General features: G+C 39.4%; 1 protein-coding gene across 1 annotated transcript in view; it reads left to right on the top strand.

Annotated features, from left to right (window-relative positions):
• Nucleotides 1-24,331, top strand: part of LOC145999785 (uncharacterized) — an 86,843-nt gene that overhangs the window by 45,313 nt on the left and 17,199 nt on the right. The window lies entirely within an intron of this gene.

Raw genomic sequence — 24,331 nt, 5'->3', positions numbered from 1 at the left:
ATCACCCATTTTCCATCTCTAGGCATCCAGACCTTGCAAAAAAAAATCATATGAGAACCCATCCCCTTGAGTGGTACCGATCACCTAAATTTGAGGTCCTGGCTCATGGACTATGTAATGTATAGCAACACGTTAAATGTTGAAACCACCACCATCACTACTCGGCACAATGATTAAATGAATTTTGCAAGATAAATACAATTTACATGCATCTTTGCTCAAAATATATTTTAAAATGTTAGTTGGCGTGGAGGCTTCAAATGTGCAATTTGGTAAACATACTTTTTATGCGTTGCTATTCCCTTTGTTATGAAATCACTGTACACAGCAGGTTTGTCGTTATTGTATACAGAGAAGACTGGATCTGTCATCGACTTAATTCAAATCATCGTCATAGAACATCATTGCATTCAATATATCTGTTTAAATGTGCGACTTAAAATAGTACTGGAAATATGACGTTCATGTAAAGCTGAGTTGAGTTGTTTTCTCTCTTTTTAAGTCCACTTTATACACAGGTAGGCTAATAGGAACTGGACTTACAATTTATGGTGGAATCCGAACCACTATGTATGTCCACCGGCCATTGAAGGAGACGACATTCATATGAGGATAAAAAGTTAAAAATGCAAAGAGAACTGCTGCACAGCAGTACTCCATTTGCAATATGAGAAATATTTTATTCATTATTTTATGCTGCGACAATACTTTGAATCAGATCGACGGAACGCACTTGCTCGATGCTCGCGGCAAAGTGCAGCGATGCGACAATGCTGAGGAAGTCACCTGCAGCCCGCGGAGTCTGATATTGGCCGCACCCTGCCATATGTCATGCACCCGTTTACCATATAAGGAGTGCGAAAGAATAATTAATATCTGGTACCATATTTGATATTAACAGTTTCTTGCAATTTCATTGAATTTGCAATTATGCAGTTCAAGTTTGCACGTTTCCATAAAATGTCCATTTTTGAAGTATCTACTAAAGATGTGCATCTGATTTTTCCACAGAGGTGCAAAAATAATCAAACTTCAACTACACAAAATCTCAATTTTATATGCACAGTTGCAAATGGATTGTTTGGTGTTAAGTTTTCAGTTCATGAAAAATGGAAGAAATAACTACACTTTTCAGTGAATTTTTCGTTGTAAGAAAATGGAGTTAATATTAATTTTCAAATAACGCTTATGAAAAAGGAGGTGCTTGAAGCTTTCCAAATTAGGTATATTTGACTTTTCCCTCCCACCGAGTACAATTTTACAAGCACGAAAACCTACCCTGCCATTCTAGTGTTAATACTGTAACAGTTATACTTGTGCAGCATATTTTTAAATACCGAAATATGTGTTTTCTGTTGCATCTATACTATATCGATCTGGTAGAGTTCTCCTTTTATTTTTGTACCCATATATGTAGAAATAGTTTTTTGCCAATACCCAGCAGTTTGTGCCTTTCAGAATTTACTTTGATTCAGAGATAAATGTTCTTATTGCTACATGAGCTTTGATGTGTATCATTACTATTCATCAATAGTAATTTGATTCTGCCTATATTGTGAAGGGTGGAGTCCCATATTAGATGCATACTTTTTTACATCAAGTATTTTCTGAATATCACTCCTGTGCTTCAATTCTGTACCCTAAACATGAGTTTTCAAAGGTAAAACGATCTGTTCTTCAATGGAGACAAATGCAGTGAGTTTCCTTTTCAAAGAACAAGATTGCTAATGGAATAGGGTGGGGGAGTGAGTCATGTTTCAGTCAGTGCAATGTTGTTCAAGAGTTCGGCATGTTTTCACAGTCACTGACTGAAGCCTGTCAATCAAGGAGTGTGAGTCCATGGAGACACTAGTTCTTTGGTTGAGGCCAAGAACCAAAAGGGAACACTTGTTTTAGTGTTCCTTCTGGGAAATGTAGAACACTCGAGAACTGGCTTTCTTTATTACAGATTCATATCCTGATGATGATCCGTACTTGTCTGTTTGAAGCATACTAAAGATTTTGTCGTTTTCTGAATCTTTTGTTTCTTGACTTAAGCAATAAAGTCTTATAAAATTGTCATTTCCTAAAGGTTACCAGTTTATGTGTCATCATTTCTTTTTCTCCTTTTACGAGGGAATTTACTGTTCAGCATATTAAGAACAATTTTTACAGAACACAGAGGCAATAAACCCCACCAAGCGACTTCTTTACTTCAAAGTCAAGTATCCCCACACTAAAAGGTGCCAAGATTCCGAGGCTTTTTAGTTTCGGCATTCACGTTCAGTAATAAGTGTGGAGTCTGGCCTGTCAAATTTTGACTGTCAGAGCTAAAGCTCTACGTTCTCACACCTACAGTAGGCTATAAATCGAGGTTCATCCTTTCATCAAATACAGCACAATTTTCTTTTTTGTGAATTTTTATAGAATGTATTTGTATCTAATTAATAGACAGCTTTTAATTTTATCCTTTCACTATTTTTGCTTTGGTACTGCACCAGTATTGAGCAAATATATTAGTGGTAATCAAAAGTCTACACTTCTAAAGTAGCTTCTCTACAGTTACAGCTAATTTTCCAAAAATGTAGCTTTCTTACAGCTACATCTACATTTACCAAAAAGACACTTTGTTCTATGTGATATTGGCCGCTTTACTATTTTTGCATAAGACATAAATCAACCATATGGATATTCAAAATAATCGCGTAGCACTTGTACTTACTAGATAATAAGTTCCATTTTATTAACTCAATGGCAACAGACACAAAATAGAAATATTAATGTACATTGATAATATCTTCAAAAATCATTTAATTTTGACTTTTTATACAAGAAAAATTGCATTGAATGTAGTTCCTTTTTTATATCAGCCTGTGTGCAACATCACATAAGGGTCAGGGCCTACCAAATGGACCACAACAAACCCCCAGTCGTTGTTGTATGTCTCCATGACTGGGTTGTGGTACTCATTCATAGCTCCCCAGTTTTCTCAAGATGGTGAATGCTTATGGTCCCATTTACTGGGAAAAGTTTTTACACTTACACCAGGAAACTTGAACCACCATGCATTCCATACCCGTAGCCCAAAGCCTAATGTCTTAGACCACACAGCCACAGTGCGGGACAAATGCATTTGCTAGTAGATACGAGGGTGAATCAAATATGAACGAGCCTTGATTGGCTAAGCATTGGAATGGGTAGCAGGGTGTGATTGGGCATGTGCAGCCGGTAGGTGGGGCTGTCGTGAGTCAGGAACCAGAACAGCCGGCGTGTCTCATGCTTCATTTAGTAGCTCTCACGATGAGTGAGCAGAGTGTGCCAGTGTCTGTTGCGCAACGCATAATCATCAAGTTCCTCACCCAGGAAAACGTCAAACTGGCCAAAATTTACCGGAGACTGCAGGCCTAGTTTGGGAATGGTACCCTCTCGTGGGCAAGAGTGATGGTGTGGTGTAAGGAATTCCAGCAAGGCCGTGAACGTGTTTGCAAATGAAGTGCACCCCTGTCGTCCTCGCACCAGTGTGACGAATGAGAACATGGCTCGTGTTCGTGAGCTTGTCGAACAGGATCACCGAGTCACTGTGAAGCAAATTGCGGCAGAACTTGGTGTGAGCTATGGAAGTGTCCAATCAATCATCACAAAGCACTTGGGCTTCTGCAAAATCACAGCTCGGTGGGTTCCCAAGCTGCTGAATGTTGCTCAAAAAGATGTCCGAGTTCGCTTTGCTCGCCAGCTTTACACTCGTTTTGACGTGGAAGGGGAAGCGTTTTTGCATCGCATCGTTACCTGTGATGAGACATGGGTGCATCATTACACCCCAGCATCCAAGTGTGCCAGCATGGAGTGGAGGAGGAAAGGCGAAGGAAACCCCGTGAAGTCCAAAGTTTGGTTGTCTGCGGGGAAGGTTTTAGCCACGGTGTTTTGGGACTGGAGGGGGATCCTACTGGTGGATTTCTTACACGAACGTCGGACCATCAATGCACCCTACTACTGCAGCCTCCTGGATCAAGTTAAGGTGCAGTATCGATGCAAATGACGAGGCTGTCCCATCCGCCAGGTCTTGTTCCTCCACGACAACGCCAGATGCCATACAACAGGTGTTACGTGGCAGAAACTGGTGGAAATGCACTGGGAACCGCTTCTGCATCCACCGTACAGTCCAGACCTTTCACCATATGATTTTCACCTGTTCGGACCCCTTAAAGAAGCACTTGGGGGCGAGAAATTTGCGACCAACGATCAGGTGGAAACCTTTGTGCGCAACTGGTTGGCTACCCGCCCAGCTTCATTCTATGAGAACGGCATCAAGAACCTATGACAACGTTGGGAAAAATGTATCACTAAGGGTGGATACTATGTAGAAAAATAGGATGTGGCAATGTCTGTTTCATTCAATAAATTTTGTTTTTCCGCACAAGGCTCGTTCATATTTGATTCACCCTCGTAATAACAAAGTATCCTGAAGATTATGGAGATGGCCATTTTTAAGATTGCCCAGAAAAATATGTGATACTTATGGATTGATGATCATTTCTCTAAACTGAGAACTTTTTTTTTGTTAAGGAAATATGTCGGACCAATATTTTAAATATCAATATATTTATCCTGAATTTTGAACTCAGGGAGGTGGAGACTGAAATAAAGGAGCATGTACAAGCATGTTGAGAACTCAGAAATCCTGAAATATATGAAGCTCCATTTTCCAATTGTTGAATGTTTTAAAATAGTTTTGCCCTTTTGCAATGACTTTTTCTAATTTTACCTGTAAATATGTAGAAAATATTTCTAGAAGTAATTTGTAATTTCTATGGCATTCATCTTTACAAGGAATTACAATCTTGAAAGGGTTGTAAAGAAATAGAAGGGTAAAGGGTAACATTTGTACCTAATAAATTTTATTGGAGTTTACATAGTGTGTATCTGAAAATGTCAGGCAAATACAACACCTAAAACATTTTTTAAATTTTTTGAGGCATCCTCCAATTCTGACTACTGTGAATGAATTATTCTTACAAGTAAATGTGCAACCCCCGGACTGGTTTCTAGCCTTCAAGAGACTTATGAGTGTGAGGTCATGTAAATACAGTGGTCGACCTTGAGCACTGAGAATAAGGGGGAGGCCTAAATGGAGTTCAAAGGCTGAGGGCATGTGTGGCTGGAGTTTGACCTTGAGCTTTGACAGTGTGTAGTAGCAGCCCTAAGTCAAATTGACATCTCTGGTCACAAGTAGATATGTAGTAGTAACTTGTTTACTCTGCAACAGAAAGAAAAGAAGAATGAGTGAATGTAAATGTGAGAGGGAATGACATCATATTGTCACACTTTTGATATGCACAAATCTTTATGTCCAACCTAATGAAAATTACAGCAAAAATGTGAATATTTTTTGACTATATGGTGTAGAGGTATAGGTTGTGTTTTTAGGTGATTCACAGCTCGCTCCTTCAACACACACCCCCATACATTTTAAAACCTTGTCCCTAGGTTCAAGACATGCAGTATCTGAAATTCTGTGGATATAATTATTGACAATAGACAGGTATTTCTTCAAATCAAAATATATATTTTCCATTTCCTTTTTGATATATGTAAGTGTATTCATATTATCTTATGTACAGAAGTTAAATCTTGGCTGTTATTCGCAAAATCCCCATTTCAGTGTGCTCAGTCTCCTCTTCCCAAAGAGAGTGTGTAGACTCAGGTAGCCACTTACTTCACGAGCAAAAAAAAAAAAAAACCTTCAGTACAAAAAAGGTGGCTGAAGGTATGTGTATGTGTGTACTCGCTTTCCCACATGAAATGAACTATTGAAATAATGTGAAAAGAGCAAGTGAGTGTATTAAAAGGAAGAAAGAAAGTTAGAGTCCACTCTGGTTCATAGTATCAAGAAAATTCTTCCATTCGCCCCATAGAGAAAACTGTACCTCTTACATCACTGTACTCTGCCAAACATCTAAGAGCCATTGCTCCCTTCCCTTCCTATTTACAGGCCCTGCTAATGACCTAACCCATTGCTGGAAACTTTCTGCTGGTTGGCTGTCCAGCGACACACCTACGTACCCCACCTGCCAAGTATTCAAACGTACACGAATACATACAGTCTGCGCGGAAAGTATTGACGCCAACAGCATTGACGTCAATTATTTTCGCGTTTTTACGTAGGACCACCTATCTCCTAAACGACACCGTGAAAAGAGTTGTCGTTCATGGGCAGTAAACTACCCCCTGCGATCTTCCTTTGTTCGTAGCTGCAAGTTTCAACTCGCTCAGTTTCGAGTGGGAGACATTGTTGTACCTGCGCACGTGCGTGTGGTATTTCCTGTGAATTTGGGGCTGTTGTGTTGGTGTTCTGAGTTGATTTTGTGTGTGAAACGATGCCTTACAACATATTGAAGCCTGGTGATACTGAGCAGTTGATTGCCTTGTTTAGAGCAGGCATAAAAAGCACAGAAATCGCGACACAAACAGGCGTGAACCTGAGAACAGTGCAACGTTTGGTGAAACGCTTCAAGGACGAAGGTGGGGTCAAAATGCCTTGCCCAAAACCTAAGTCTGGTCGGCCTAGGAAAGTGTCTGAAAAAACACTGCACATCATGAAAAGACAGCTAAGGAACCAACCTTCGTTAACAGCTAGGGAACTGAAAGAAAAAATCCTCTGTTGCTTGATAATGTGTCCCTCCGGACAATTCAGGAGAAGATCCATGATGACTTAGAGCTACGCAGTTACGGAGCTCGCCCGAAACCTCGCCTTACAGAGAAGCATCATAAGAAAAGATGGGATTTCTGTAAGAAATACAGTACCTGGACTGTTCATGACTGGAAAGAAGTGTTGTGGAGTGATGAAGCCACTTTCTTTGTTACTGGTAGTGGTTCCAAGCGAGTGTACCATTCTCCCGGTGATGATCCCACCCTTCCTCAGTACACACATCCAACTATAAAACACCCTCTCAGTATTATGGTCTGGGGTTCCTTTAGTTATGGTGGTGTAGGAGAGTTAGTTATTCTTCCTAAAAACCAGACCATGAATCAGCTCTTAAATGATGTTTTGGAAATGTTCTTTGAAAAAAGTGGAGCATCTTTTTTTATGCAGGATGGGGCTCCTTGTCACACAGCCAGAAGTGTGGTTTCATGGCTCAAAGATGCTTGTGTCCCTTATTTTGATGATTGGCCAGGACAAAGCCACGACCTCAACCCGATTGAAAACCTGTGGTCTATCATGAAGCGACGTTTAAGGAACAGGGACACATCTACACTCCTTAAGCTAGAAGCTGCCATAAGGGACATTTGGGTCAATCTGCCAGTTAATCTCCTCCAAAACCTGGCTTTGAGTGTTCCAAAACGACTGACAGAATGCCGGAAGCATAAAGGAGGGTCGACAAAATGCTGACTACAAGGTGAGTAGTACAACATTGATTTTGTTGTTTGTTTGGTGTATACATCTGTTGTGGTTCTTGCTTTCACTGGTGTGGCATCAATACTTTCTGCGCAGACTGTAGACATACACAAGAGTTGCACACTAACATCACCAAAACATATGAAACTAAAAACCAACCGACCCAATTTAATTAAAAATAAAAAAAGATCAAGTAATGATCGCATCATTACAATGGTAAAAGAATATTATGTATTCATTCTGGAAGGAATAATATACATTAAATTAGGCACAAGAAAGGAAATGTACTATGTAGAACTATAAGCGAAAAATGCAGGCTCGACTGGATTCCACACAGGTAAAGCAGCAGAAGTTTGGTAGCTCAGAGATAGATCAATGGCACAGAATACCAAATACCCAGGTTTGAGTCCTGGTCAAGCTTGCATTTTTGGCTGAAAGTTCTATGTGAAAATATAGGTGTATTTATTTACCTTTTCATCAGTATGTCCCCATCAATAGTTTATTCTACTCTCCTTTCTTTGCGTTGATTTGCACATGTCAGTCATTCTCATTATTTACTCAGAAAGTGAAACTATATTTGTATCATATTTTTTTCAGCTACCTGATCAAGAACTCTGTGGATGAACAGGTACAAGATGTCCCAAAGTCATTTCCACATTTGCCAGTGCCTGCAGGAATCTTAAGAGAACAAGAGCAGCCAAGAGAAATTACAGAATGTATCAGTAGAGAAGGAAAATTTGAGGCTGAACCTGCACCAAAAACACTTGCAAGCAAAGTACATGTTGATGCTTGCAAGCGTAATAACAGGAGAGAGCAATGTATAGCCCCCATTTCTAACAACACTTTCTCTGACAAAGGAGATTTGATAACCTATGAACCACAGATGCTTTTTAATTATTCAGTTTCCAAGGGAACGTTTGTCCATGAAGCTGAGCGTAATACACTTATGAGTGTTCCCGCAAAAGAGAAACCCTTTAGTTGTTCAATTTGCAACAAGGATTTTGCCCATAAAGTTAATCTTACTAAGCATGTCAGGGTTCACATGAGAGAGAAGCCTTTCAATTGTTCAATTTGCAATAAAGGTTTTGCCCATAAATATCATCTGAATGAGCATATGAGGGTTCACACTGGAGAGAAGCCTTTCAAATGTTCAATTTGCAACAGAGATTTTGCATATAAATATAATCTTAATGAGCATGTGCGGGGTCACAGTGCAGAGAAGCCTTTCAAATGTTCAATTTGCAATAAAAATTTTGTCCTTAAACGATATCTTCATTTTCATATGACTGTTCACACTAAAAAGAAGCCTTTCAATTGTTCAATTTGCAACAATGATTTTGCATCTAAACGTGATGTTAATGTTCATTTGAGGGTTCACACTAAAGAGAAGCCTTTCAATTGTTCAATTTGCAATAAAGGTTTTGCCCGTAAATCAGATCTTAGTAAACATATGAAAGTTCACACCGGAGAGAAGCCTTTCAATTGTTCAATTTGCAACAAAGGTTTTGCCCAAAAAGTTAATCTTAGTAAGCATATGAGGGTTCACACTGGGGAGAAGCCTTTCAATTGTTCAATTTGCAACAAAGGTTTTGCCCAAAAAGTTAATCTTAGTAAGCATGTGAGGGTTCATACTGGAGAGATAGGGTAAACTGACCAGTGAATGACCATTTATTAATACAAAAAATTATAAAAATAATACAGCATGAGCAAAATCAGATTGGCACATATTTTAAAGTTCGTTGAGATGTCTTCTTTTAGGAAAAAAAAATGCTGACACTGAACAATTTGTTTAAAGGCTGCATAATAACTGAACAATCAAAACAAGACAAAATCCCAGTGAATGACCCAAAGCATCCAGTGAATGAACAATGGAAAGACCAGTGAATGACCAACTTAGAATTTTAAGTTGTAAAGAAGCAGTTGGCCTAATTTGACAAGCTTTACATGGAAGATAAAGTAAACAAAGGTAGACAGACATGTTGTAACTGTATGTATCTAAAAGATACACTATAATTGTGCTTAAAGCAAAAGTTCGAATACCACTATACTTACATGAAAAATTTAATAGGCCCAAGGCCTGCACTCTAAATTTTGGAACAACTGACAATAATGGAACAAATGCTTAGTGTACTATAAGTCAGTCCTGCATCATGTTATGCCACATACATAGACATATAGGCCTACAAGATACCACTTCTCATCACAATTGATAGATAAAAATAATACTCTTAAGCTTAAATCAGTCCCATAAAAACAGCAGTCACATAAAAAAAAAGGAGCACTTCACATTGAAATCCATCTCATAATAAATCCACATGTCATATTAGGTTACAACCAATCACATAATAAATCCACACTTAACACTGAAATCAATTAGGCCTACATAAGGTACAGTAACAAACCTTCACTTCTTACTAAATCAACCTCATAATGAACTGACACTCAAAACTGAAATCAACTGTATTTCCTTGTGCATATATAGGCTAGCCTACAATAAATAATGAATCACTTCTGAACACGATATTTGTCAATTTCTGGGACGCTATAGTTATTTCGTGCAGATATCAGTTGTGGTGCCATTATGATTTGAGTTATTTTGTGAATATTATACCAGATCTTGTCACTTCGTTCGAGCCACTTCCAGCTCTTAAGCACCAGTCATTGTCATTGTGCTGACTTCTACATCTTCTCCAGTTTTTGCAGTGACAATTCCTGGAAAGAATACACTCTCATACTCAACAATCACATACTGATTGATGTCAATAGGTAACAAGTTAGTGAGTGGTTCGCTCATCATCTTCACTTGAGTTTTCAATGCAGAGGCTCGAAAGACTGCTATGAAGTGTATAATTATCTTCATCTGTAGTTGTCTCTGGTTCTTCCAGTGTCATCTTCCGTTTCCTTTGTGGGGGCTTTTTCTTCTCCTTTGCTGTAAAGTTCCTTTGACTTTCACGCTTTTCTCTTTCATCTTTTTGGTTTCTTCTTTCTTCATCTTTTCATTTTGTATTACTTCATGGTAGTCTTTCCATTTAGATGACGTTGTTGCAAAGGGTTCTCGTTTTACTGTGTGCTTCCTTTTTTTCTCAGAGTTTACAATCGTTGGCCAGTGGAGATGCTTGTCCCAAACACTATCAGGAGTTAAACGTCTTGATGTTCCATCCACTGTTTCAGGTGCTTCTGGGTGATTTGTTTCAGGGGTCACAGTTTTATCTTGTAGTGTGTCGGTTGAAGTGTTTTCCAATGTAGGAGAAGGTAGAATTCTGATGTCGTCACGTAGTGTAAACAACATGTTATCTTCCACAGATGAGTCTATATCTTGACTTGGGATATGCTGAACAACTGAATTTGTGTCTGACAAAGAAACATTTTTGCTTTGGTCCGTACCAATTACTTGTTGCAGTCCGACTTCCACAGGCAGTACATCTTGAACTAACATCTGTTCACCAGTAGCACTTGTATCTGGTAGAGTAATATTTTTCCTCTGGTCTGCATCCCTAACTTCTTGCTGCTCTTTCATGTTTTGATATATTTTCCATATGTTGAACAAGACCTGGTTGAATCTCAGGAATCAAGAACTTGCAGAAATGAAAGGTCTTCTTCTGTCATCCGTTCAGGCGAACGAACCAATTCTCGATGTCGATTGCTAATGACTTTAGTGTAGTCTACAGCCTCAACATCAAAAGGGTAAATACCACATGCCCGAAATGCATTCACAATCGTCTCTTTTTTAACAGCTGAGCTGTGTTGTATGCTTAATGAAATATAGTAGTGAATGTCACTCGTGTCACAGACGTGTTTGTTTTTTTGTTTGAAATTACGCCTTTCGCCATTCTACCTTAAGGGGTCGGAATAGTCCCACATCACAAGCCTGTAATATATTTATTGTGTTGGGCAGCAAGCTGAACAAAAGAATCCTCTTTTGAATGCAAAAGTCACATAGTTCCATATTTATGTGAGATCTGTGGCCATCCAGAAGGAAAAGAATTGGAAAAGTGACTTTGTTTTTTACCAACCATGGGTAGAAACAGTTAGCATCGTACTCCTAGAATGTTGCAGTTATCATCCTACCTGAATCACTGCGACCAATGAAAAAGTCATCTGGTATCAAAGCAGGAATGTCTCTGGGAACACCCTGGCAAGGGAAAACTGTCATAGGCGGCACAGATTTTCCATTAGAAATATTACACAATACAGTAATGCAGTCCTTTTCTTCTCCTGCGGCTACTTCATAAAAAATTCCTTAACTCTTGGGTCCAAGCACCTTTCCTGCTTTGGGGCACAATTGACCACCAGTTTCATCGGCGTTGAATATTCTGCTGCCATCTAAAAGTATGTTGGGACATCCTTCTTCATTTCCATAACGTTGAAGCTCATTAAACCATTCATGAATATGCTGCTCTGTAACACTGGCACGTCCTTTTGATATGACTTCAGCATTTCTCTTAACGATATTAGGTTTACGTTTGAGAAAAAGTTTCAGCCACTTGTCTCCAGGTCTGTTGTCAGTAAATGGATTTTCTCTCTGTGTTTCGCACCATGACTCTGTAAACTGCATCTTTTACCTCTTCTGCGTGCATAGGAAATCCAATTTTTGCCTTCCCAATGATCCATTTCTCCAATTTACCTTCCTCTTCAGTTGTAAGAATGGTTGGTGGACCCATTTTTCTTCCCTCACCTCCCTTCCCGTGTAGCTTGTTTATAAGTAAACCTTTTGGAATGCCATACACTTGGGATGCCTTGTTTACACTTAGTCTTTTTTCTTGCACTGCCTCCTGCGCATCAGCTAATTGTTTCTCCATGTAGCAGAAGCGATAGTATTCCCTGCATTTAGGCCAACTGCCATTTTGCTGTTCTCTGCATCATCAGCCATTTGCAAAAAAAATAAAACAAAGTAATAAGTCATGTGTTTAGTTAATATATTTTTATACATAGGTCTATTAAAATAAAAATCATGTAGGGGCCTATTTGTGTATGAGCCTAGCTTACAACACTGATCTAGCCTAATAAGATTATTCAATATGTATAGGCCTATGTGCAAGGTTTGTATTTTTAAGACTACGGTAATTAAAATAAGGCACCCTAAGCCTTACTAATCTGTATATTTAGGGTCTATAATGCTTATACCATTTTCCCAGTAAGTGACTGGTCACAGACCAGTAACTGACCATAGTGGTCATTTACTGGTTCGGAACATTTGCAGACCATTTCCAGTGACAAACAGTAATGCAACATTAAAAACATGACTATAGCAATCAACTGAGCTGCGGTGGCTCAGTCGGTAACGCGTCTGACTACCATGCTAAAGGTCCCGGGTTCGATCCCCAGCCGGTTCAAATCCTGGAACTTCTCTAACGATGGAAGCGGTCCCGGCGCCCACCCAGCGTTGAATAACATGGGTACTTGGGGAAAACCCTGGGGGTTAAAGGCGGTCAGGGCCGTGATGCTGATCACACCACCCCCACTCACGACCGGATCAAGAAAGTGCGGGGCGTTACCCCCACACCCCCTATACGCCTTCATGGTGTGGTGCTATGCACAGGGGAGCACTTTTTTCTTTTCTTTATAGCAATCACCCTTACTTTTCTATCTTGCAAACTACCTAGTCATATCATAAATACTGACACAACATTGAAAGTGAATTATCACAAAAGTGTTAAAGATACTTTAATGTCCTGATTGTATAGGTTACTTACAGGTCTAACGAACACATAACACCAATCATTTTTCAAAATGGCCACCTTTGGCCTTCACACAGGCCTGAAGTCTCTGCGGCCACTCATCTACAGCATTACGCACTGTCTCCGTAGGGAAAGTCGCCACTGCCTTCACCAGGGACCGTTTCAGACTGTCAATATTGGCATACCTCCTCGTACAGACCATGCCCTCAAGCACTGACCACAATTTGTAGTCTAACGGGTTGAGGTCAGGGCTGCTAGCAGGCCAATCAGCTGGAGCAATGAAGTCCGGGACATTGCTCTTGAGCCACTCCTGGGTAGAGTGTGCCTTATGGGCTGGTGCGGAATCCTGTTGGAAGGTCCAATGTTGGTTCCTGAACAAAGTGTCACTCAAAGGCTTCACAACAGAGTTCAACACAGTAGTTTCGTACGGTCTGGCTGACGTTTTCACCCCTTTTTCACAAAAATGCAGCTTGGTGGTGCCATCAAACCATGACCACCAAACCATGACTGAGGCCGGATGATGACCCCTCTGGATCTTTGGGACTTTCTCCCGAGCTTCGTGGGATGTTGACGCATACACCCGGTCATTTTGGGCGATTGAAAGTTTCCTCAATGTTGAATATCGTTTCATCTGTGAAAAGAATTTTCCTGTGGCCATTGTTGGCGTAACGCTGCAGGAGGCGTTTTGCTTTTATCACCCTCTGCTCTTTCAGACGTGCATTGAGGAAGTGACCTGTACTTCCCCGGTAAGCCTTCAACCCCAAGTCACTTCTTAACACACAAGACACTGACATTTTGGGAATGTTCAGCTCAAGAGCAAGCACTGCCTGCCTTCGTTCAGGATTTCTCTGAATACGGGCTGCCACTGCTTGCACTAACTTTTTGGTTCGTACGCTGCGTGGGCGGCCTTGCCTTGGGCGATCATCAACTGTACCAGTCTCTGTGAATCGCTTGATGGTCCGATACACGAAAGATTTGCTGATATTCAACTTTTTAAGTGTTCTGAATGTCATGGGACCTGTTTGACCCACTTTATGAAGCGCTATTACCTCCACACGATTTTCGTAATCGCCCCACTCCATAGCTACACTTTTACAAACACACTTCCTCTATGACAGCTCAACTCACAATGGCCCACTCCAGCCTCTTGCAAAGGAAGGTTGGCCGCGACCTTGAAAACCGGTTGTACACACTGCCTCAAACTTTCTGTCAGTATTTATGATACGACTAGGTACATTTAACCCAGTGAATGACCATGGTGGTCATTCACTGGACTCCTATCAAAATACACTACCAGTTATATGACCATCCCCATCTGCCCATGCTCAGGGAATGGTTGAGCCTAATAACACAAGATTGCTGTTTTTCAGGACCTACATTTACAAACAAAACATCAAAAACCACTAAAGCCCAACTAATTAGTACTAATTATTATATTTTAAGCTTTCAAACCATTTAACTTACCATAGTAATAAATCAGTAAAAGCAGCAGGTGAAGTAGCAGTCACTCCAAGTCAGCCATCTTTAACTCATAACCATGTGACTGCTGGAGCCAATCAGAGACTAGCTTACTTGCAGATGTCCATCAACAGGTTGTGATGTGGATTTTGATTGGATGAGTTCACTTAGTCTTGTTTTAGTACTATTTCCATGTACTATTTCGGTTCACCCTGTCTTTCAATTGTTCAGTTTGCAACAAAGATTTTGTATCTAAATATCATCTTAATGAGCATGGAGGGGTCACACTGGAGAGATGCCTTTCAATTGTTCAATTTGCAATAAATATTTTGCTCGTAAAAGAGATCTTAATGTGCATACAAATGTTCATTCAAGAGATATGTTTTTTAATTGTTCAATTTACAACAAAGGTTATGTTCCTCAGGGCCAACTTAATGCGCATGTGAGCATTACACATGAAGCTTGACAGTCAAGAGTAATATTTTAAGTGTTTACTTTGCAACAAAGGAATTTTGGAAATGAAAGATGTCTTAATTTAAATATGTGCATTCATGCTAAAAAGAAACCTTTATTTTAATAGACATATGGGGATGTTTCATCTCAAAGAGAAACTGAATTTGTGACAAGATTCTCGTGTTAAGATAACTTCAGAGTACATATGGTGACACACACATGAAACAGAAATCTATTAATTGTTTAATTTGAATCAAATATTTTGTCTGCGAGCATAATGTTATTATGCATGTGAGATTACATGCCAAACAGAAATCAATAATTAAGTATTGCATGCTGGAAGTATTGATTTGGCAAACAGTGATCTGTGTTGAATTTTTAGAAATCATACAATTAGTGTTTCTGAATGGATTTCTAAATAGAAATCTCTTGTGTCTGTGCACATCTCACATGCTTTAGGATCTTGACATCTGCAGTATCAGAATCATTTGTCTGCACAGCAGGAGAAACGTCGCTATATCCAGCTGGTATCTCAACCATTTTTTTCCCTGTGTGTGCCTAATCTGCAATTGCCACAAGTAGTTGAAAGATAATAGAGATACTTGATTTTTAACAGACAAACCATTTCTTACGCCTATTCCTTATCCAGAAAACCAAACAGAGAAGGAAGCTGTTGTAGCAGGCACTTTCACGTATACATTGTGATTTTTTTGGATTGGGATTTTATTGGTCTGAGCTGTGCATATTGTCTGCTATGTACACATGATCATATTTCAGCAGATTACATAAAACAGAGGTTGTTCGCTTTATATCCGACCATTTTCGATTCGGTGCTGCCACCTGGCGTATCATGGTGGAACTATGGGTCTGCTGGCGGGAGCAGTTCTGTGTCTGACCTTGTAGGTGCGTGTGTGTTGGTAGTGAGTGTTATCAAATGGCACCGAAAATCAACTGGTATTGGGAGGGTTACGTAATGACCCTTTTCCATGCTAAGTTTTCATATGTACGCATTGTGAAACAGTGTCGGGAGAATGGGTTAACACTCGGGCTGACTGCCAAGAAAGCTATTGTGGCCCGTTACACACAACAGGGACATCCCACAATTGTATGGAATGGACGCGAACCAGGTGATGATCCATATGGACAAGGCTTCGAGTTATACCGTCAAAACATCACTACGTTTTTATCAGGAAATGGCAGAGGAATTAGGAATTCGTGTCATTCCATTTGAAGACATTCCTGTGAAAAGCCCAGATGCCAGTCCAATGGATTTTTGTGCATTTGGACTGTTGAAACAACATCTTCAACATCGCCACCCGCGCACCGTGGATGGTCTATGGAAAGCTTGCAGGGAGGAGTGGGAGAGAATTCCATGCCTGTCCTGAGCCGGAGCTTGCTGCAATGGAAACTGCGATGCCAGGCGATAGTCCACAATGCTGGGAGTCCAATAGAACATGATCGGTGGTGGCAGCGCGGTATCTCTTAAGGTGTGTACCCATCAAAAATGGTCGGATATAAAGCGAACAACCTTCTGTACATGTAACTGACTACACACACTTTCAATTGCATCAATTTCTGGACGAGTTTCACCATTGGGATATGAACAGTTGTCTGGCCCTCTCACACTGTGTCTGCATTTGAAGAGATCTGCAACTTTCATTGCACTCTGTCCACCACATTTTAAGCTAGTGTCAATGTGCTCTTTGATCAATGGCAACTTGGTTTACTTCATAGCAAGGAACAAACATTGATGAACAGTATGCACATAACAGTGGCAGTCTTTATCCTTAACATTCAGTAAATTGAAAATGCTTAAAGACATTGCTAAATGGATTTCACCATTCTCTTTGCCAGAAAATTTCATACGATTTCACATGATTGTGTCACTTGTCCCCTATTCTTATTTGAAGAAGTTAAGTTGAATTCAAAATGTTGGATTGAGTTTGTAACATACCTCAGGGATGATGCAATTGGTCTTGTAATATAGCTATTTCAAAAATTTCCATTCTTGAGAAGTCACCATATAATTTCCCTGGTTCATGTGAACTGGCAGAACCTGAAAATTATATGTTTTGTTTTCTATTTTGCACTCTGTATGTCATATCCTGTCTTTTATAATAAAACACTATGTATGACTATATTATTTATTTTATTGTGAATACTTGGTGTTGAAACACAGTTCTAAGTATTCATATCAATGAGAACCCTTTTAAATCCCCCACATAAAAGTTCCACATATTATTTGCATATTAGGTTTCACATCAAAGAGAATACTTTAATTGTTTAATTTTGAACATAGATTTTACCCATGAAGATACTTAATATCAGCGCCGGATCTACAATCCGCAAAACCCCGTGGTGCGTGGGGGCCCGGAGATAAGTAAGCCTTTAGGGGTCCTTCAGCCATTGGCATAGTAGAGGGTTCGTATATACGTATGTAAAAAATAAATGTAGGTACTCTGGGGTACAGAAGCGAATACAATCTATACAGGTAAATGTAAAGTACCTGTGCAAATTACACCATGCCATGGAGGCACATTATGGTATGTGGGCCCCTCATATTTTCGATGTCTGCAATCTTGGAGGTGATGTGATCAGTACCACATTGTGGCTACCTTTATCCCCCCTCCCTTCCCTGTACCATTTTATTTGAGTGTGGCTGGGTCCTAGAGCTGCATTATGCAGGGACAAAGCCATAATAATTCCAACCTAAGATCACCCACCCCTTGTTTTCCACGTGGCAGTCAGACTATAATCAAATCAGGCTAGAATTTCATGAGAAATGCAGGGGTGTAGATTTTGTCAACCTATCTTTCTTTAATCACGAAAAAGTTACGACTGTGTGATTGTGACAAATGTATCATTTTCCAGGTGTAAGAAAACAGTGTCATATCGTATATCACATCGCACTCTCTGACATCAACCCCTTCCCAATTAAGAAAAGAATTCTATATGGCGGACGTCCGATTGGAACACAACAATGTGGTTCCCCCTGAACCTAACCTGTTTCAATCATGACCAATTGTATCCAGCCTAGCCCCTTTACTTTTTATAGGGTGTGTTAAGGGACTTTGGAATCACTCTCTATGCCCATATATGTGACTTTTTCAACATGAGATCAATAATCATGTGTGTATTGATTGATTGATTTGGTGTTTTTAAGTCCACTTTATGCACAGTAAGGCTAATCGGGACTGGACCTACAGTTTAAAGTGGAATCCAAAGAACTATGTGCCTCCACCGGGTATCGAACCGGGGACCCCTTGATTACATGGCGACGACACTACCACTGTACCATCAAGGAGGCTGATATGTGTGTGTGTGTGTGTGTGTAAAGGTAGGTAGGTAAAGGGGGGGGGGGCTTTGGTAATATTTTGCAGGAGGCCCAATATTTATATCCGTCACTGCTTAATATACATTTGAGACTTATAGCAAAAGAAATTCAAATGGAAGGAATGTGACCTGCACACAGGAAGAAAGGCAGCGTGATACAAAAATTATCATTTTTTTCTTCCTATAGAATTCATGTGTAGTTTCTGTAAAGAGGTTTCAACAAAAGGAATGAATACTTTACTTGAACCTCAGATATATTGAATATCATAATTTGGACCACGTTCAGACTATTTCCAATAATGTTATAGTCCCCTGCTCTCCAGGGTTTGCCCAGGTGTGCTCTAGGTTGGACCCACTTGAAAAAAACCATTTTAAAACCCAGTGGTTTTTTTTTCATTAACTTGGGTATTTCAGTGATTTCTGAAATGAAGGAATGTCATAGAGCTTCGATCGAGAGGCGTTATTTGGTTGATTGCAGTTATCTATTGTAATGATATTGAGACGAACTAACTGTGGAGGGTTTATCCAATATTCTACCGCATGATAAGGAACTCCTATCGGTTTCCCCAAACTTGCCCCTTAACTTCCAACTAAATACCGAACCGACAAACCCGTCTCTATTCGCCTCGCCAGTAGCATAGGTAGCTATGACAAGTGAGCCACCGCTGAATATTTTCCAAAATTTAAAGTATTAAACGTGAAATTTACACAACCTGCCAATCCAAGTGAACCTTAACTTTAATCTATCATTACTATCTGGGACACCCTGTATATATATATATCTCACACGTGTGCAATTCCTTAATTATTCTTTAATTAAATTGTCAATACCAACGATTTTTTGCAATTCACTCTAAGTTGATAATCTATGAAGATTTCTGTTTATTTCTAAAGAGGATAATTAATTATGATCAGTGTGAACCTGAATTCCCCCCCTCCTGGAAGAGAAGACATTGATTAGCACACAAATTATTAAATCTCTTTACACTGATAAATTATGTAGGTGTATGTGTAACACCACGGTTTCGAAAAGCACATTTATTAACAGCAAGAAATAAAAATAATGGTCACTTTCAGACATGATTTCCTTTGCAATAGGAAAATTAAACAAAATAAAAAAAAATGGATAGATTTCAAGTTTAACTAATTTATGAAAACATGTCTTCAAACAGCTTGTTTAACACATTAAAGCTGATAACAGCGGTGATAGATTCCACACTTCAACTATAGGTTACTCATATGTTTTAGAAAAGGTCACATGACCTGGAGTGACAATCACAACAATTCACTTTTACAATTAAGAAATATGAAATGTTAATTTTATTCCCATTATAGGTCCATATTCATATCCCTTTCAAATATTATCGTTCAGCAAATTCCCGTAATCGAATTGTTTTCAATATGACGAAGCCACATCCTTTGTTATATTCCTAGGTTCGTTTCTCGAGAAGTTCCCATATAATGGCCATAACACCAATGCAAGCATGCTTCAATGACTGAAACGTTATGTTTCAAAGCTTCTTCAACAACCATCTAGTTGTCACTTCAATATTAGAAGAATTTGGTACTTACATTATAGTTCCGAATACAAACCATGTGACTCTGACAGCCGGCAGTGAATTTCACGTATCCTGCAATCTGACAATCGTTCGTCTCGCTACATGTTCATGTCCGTATTTCCCGAACTCTTGCGCTTAGAACTTGATATCAATAATAGCTTGTACTATCTTTACAAATCCGATATCATTTGATTCTTCACCGTTCGTATTTGCTTGCCACTTCCTCGTTCTCCATCTTTTTTGCCAGATCCTTTTTTTTTCTTTCTTTCCGTTCAAAAATTCCAGTTCCGGTCATCACTTTTTTCTTCTTATTTTATTCCTGAGAGATTTTATGCACACCAAGTCTCATTGAAGTCAATCACCTTCTTTCAATTTAATCTCACATTAAAGATATAATCTTTCAATTAGTTACATAATTATCGCTTTGCCGTACCAGTTATCTCGATAACCAAAAATAAAAAAAATGAAGTAATCAGCCTTAATTTTACATACCAATACACATCATCTACACACAGAGAAACCGCAAAGCCCATCTATTGAGCAAAAATCAAACTATTTGCGACAGTGCTGCAGGCTACTGCCACCTAGTGAGTAAATACTGTACTCATTCAAACAACACGTAAACTATTCACATCGAGTCATATGAAAATTACCTACACTTTTGACATGAATTATAAAATAATAAATACAGTATGCATTTTAAATAGTGTTTATAACAATATTCGTTATAAATGGCACCCAACAAGGGCAGAACCCATACAAAACACCTCACACAATATAAATGAACAGAGAACTCTAATATAGAACAACGGTATATACAAAACATAATGATTAAGTTACCTTATTTACACCAACATTACTCATTCTGCACAGTCTATTCATTTGAGATCTTCTCAGAGAGTGGGAATTCTCAGTTCACGCTGGTCACTTCATCCATGCATACTCTGTGCATACTGACTCAGGAGTAGGACATCCATTTACAAGCTAGCCCGCTGTAAGGTTGCACCCACTTGACAAAAGAGCCCGCCGCTGGTTTAACTATACTTGGCCCAAGTAACGGATATAAGTTCCTTTACTCCTAACCATTATCCTCTAGCATCATTTTATTTATAATCTTCAGATTGGCACAAAGCCAATAAATTAGGCATGATCCTTTCAACAATTGCCAAACCCAATTCAATAACCTATGCATTTCCTCCACTAACTTACCAATACCCTTATTTCCATGAAAGGAACAATTTGTGTTCACTTACGTACTCCCACAATTAGCATTCCAAGCACCCCTATTTGGAATAGTTTACCACCATGTGTCGGCCCGCTGCAAAGTCAAACCTACTTGACAAATCGGTCTGCCGCTGGTTTAACTTCACTTGGCCTTCTAACCAACAGGTCTAGTCTACAAAGGACAACTTGTTACCTAGTGATCACCATTCCCAGAATTTCCTTGCTTGCACAGCTGTAAGAGACTAGACTCAATATCAGCAATTTCCTTTATACCCATATCCAAGACTTTATTTACCCAAAATTCTAATTTATCCTTAGTACAATTCCAAAGTTTGCAATTCTGTATAGAGTGATTATCTAATTTTTCCCCCGTCATGCAGTCAAGTAAGGTGACCGTGGAGTTACGCTTATTTTCAATGCATATATATGGACCCAAATAGAGATTACAATATTTCTTGATAACTTTATCCCCGAGGTTGCCAGGTGCAAAATTCTTAATGAAAACCAAACTTCCCTCTCTTATTTCCGGTCTATCGTTCCCTTTCTCGTTTGCTCGATTAAGCTTATTTCGTCTTCGAGACGAACTCAGCAGTTCCGCCATTAATAGTTTCGAATCCCAAGAGCAATTTCCCGAACGATCCATTAAAGATTGGAAGTCTATCAATGTTCTCGATACGTTCAGTCTTAACTCCGAAGGAGCAAAGCCCGTTTCACAGGACACAGTTATTCAACAAAAACAAAGCATGTTCAATACTTCAAGGCCATTTTGCATGATCGGATGAGCATATCACGCGCATGAGTCTGTTCAATTCGCTATGATAGCGCTCCACCAAGTTGGAAGAGGGGTGGTAGGTCGGCGTGTAAGTCACATGAACCCCCCAAAATTTCATAGTATTTTGAAAATTCTTGGATTTAAACTGAGGTCCATTGTCAGTGACTACTTTTGTAGGAACCCCAAGATGGACAAAATAACACTTGATCATTTTATTCACAATTGTGTTGGCCGTGCTATTGACGATTGGATAAGCCACCAAATAACGTGAAGCCGCGTCTAATACAGTAAACAAGAACCTTTCCTTTTTTGGACCAGAAGCAAAAGGTCCTTGAAGGTCCAAAAACAAAGTATGTCCTGGTCTATCAATATGATGCGATTTCGCAACAAACTTGGACGGGTGCTTGTTAGGCTTGGTTCGTTCACACACTTCACAATTTTTAACATAATCTTTAACATTGCCCTTCATGTTCTTCCAATAAAATATATTGTATATTAAAGCTAGAGTTTTAGCGGCCCCAAAGTGACCTGAATTGTCATGGCAATGGATTAAGATTTTACCAATCAAACTCACTGGGATACAGTTCCTCAATTTATCTTGATCATGGAAATCCCGTATGTATAAAATTTCTTCCTCCAAAACGTAAATTCGATCCCACGATCTTGAACGAGGAGACTTAGACTGCAATTCACCAGACAAATGCGAAATAATCTCATTTAAACACAAGTCCTCCTTTTGAGATAATACCAGTTCCTCCTTTGAAACTATAGGCATTCCCATGACCAAGGCAGAAGAATGATTCACTCGAAACCGAGAATAGGAAACACATGGAAAACTACGGCTCAAGGTATCTGCTAGAATATTATCAGAACCTTTACAGTACTCTATTTCGAATGAATATTCTTGAATCTGGATGAACCATCGAGTTAATCTCGCGTTCCAAGTGTGGGCTGTTTCAAGCCATGTAAGAGACTTGTGGTCAGTTACCACCACGAACTGCCTTCCCTTAAGAAATGACGAAAATTTTGAAATGGTGTATATAATAGCCAATACTTCTACTTCAGTAGAGGTATAAGATTTTTCATACTGCTTTAGTACTCTACTGACAAATCCTAAGGGTCTGACTACTCCTTCTTCCAATTGATAGCAATAACCCCCTATGCCTATTAACGAGGCATCTGTTTGTATGTAAAACCTTTTCTCAAAATTAGGATAGTATATCGTTACTTCCCTTTTGACTAACTCCTTCAATTTTTCAAATGCCCTACTGGCTTGATCAGTCCAAGTCCATTTCGACTTCTGCTTCAAAAGTTCATACAATGGATGGGCTATCAACGAATAATTTTGAATAAATTTACTAAGCCAATTAAAGCACCCAAGTACCCTTTGCAGTTGCTTTAAATTGTCAGGCTTAGGCAACTGTAGAATGCTTTCTACATAAGAAGAATCTTTGTGATATCCTTTGGTTGTAATAATGTGTCCCAAAAATTTCAACTCCTGTACTACAAATCTGCACTTATCAATTTTTAAAGTAAAACCTGCCTCCCTCAACCTTGTCAAGACCAATCTCATGTGATCGAGATGGGAATCAAAGTCCCGTGATTTATAATATCATCCACATATATCACTGTAAAGTCTTTAAAAGAACCTAGAACCCTGTTCATTACATCGACAAAAACTGAGGTTCCGTTTACCGAACCAAAAACTACGCGTTTAAACTGGTAGAGGACCCCTTCAAACGAGAAAGCTGTGTACTTCCTACTGTCTGGATGCAAAGGCACTTGCCAATATGCATTTCCCAGGTCGAGCGAAGTGAAGTACTTGCACCCTTGAAATGAGGACAAGAACTCATTAATTTTTAATGGAGCAAGTTGCTTTAATTGGACATGTTGGTTGATCTTCTTTAAATCAACACACAGGCGGATAGCACCATTTGGCTTGGGCACGACTAGCAAGGGCGAATGGTATACCGAATCAGATACTTCGATAACATCCCATTCTAGCATCTGCAACAGCTGTTCCCTCACCTTCTCACGATAAGCATACGGAATGGGGTAATTTTTGCGAACCACTGGCTCGTCCGTATTCAACTCCATCCTATGTACGTACTCCTTACATAAGCCCGGTACTTCAGTAAACATACCCTCAAAATCCTGCAACATGTCGACAAACAATGAGCTGTTCACCTCGTTCAACGTTAGAGATTCTCTGACCGAGTCTCGAAATTCCACCACGTGTACCTCTGACTCGTGAGTCAAGCGAGTCACCCTACAAGTATTGAGTTCCTGAACATTATCAGTCGAATGTTCAAGAGGAGTAAATTTCAAGAATATCTTGCCATTAGGCGTGCTATAAAAGAACGCATTGGCATCAAAGTTCATTTCTCCCTGAATTTTATAAATTACATCTAGACTCAATAAAACTGGTACACTTAAATTTTTTACAACTACAAGCTGCACAAATATCTCATACCCTCCTAAA

This window comes from Lepisma saccharinum, chromosome 15, assembly GCF_977018435.1.
Source record: "Lepisma saccharinum chromosome 15, izLepSacc3.1, whole genome shotgun sequence".
Taxonomy (NCBI): domain Eukaryota; kingdom Metazoa; phylum Arthropoda; class Insecta; order Zygentoma; family Lepismatidae; genus Lepisma; species Lepisma saccharinum.
The sequence above is the reverse complement of the archived record's forward strand: the minus strand, read 5'-3'. Positions and strand labels throughout refer to the sequence as shown.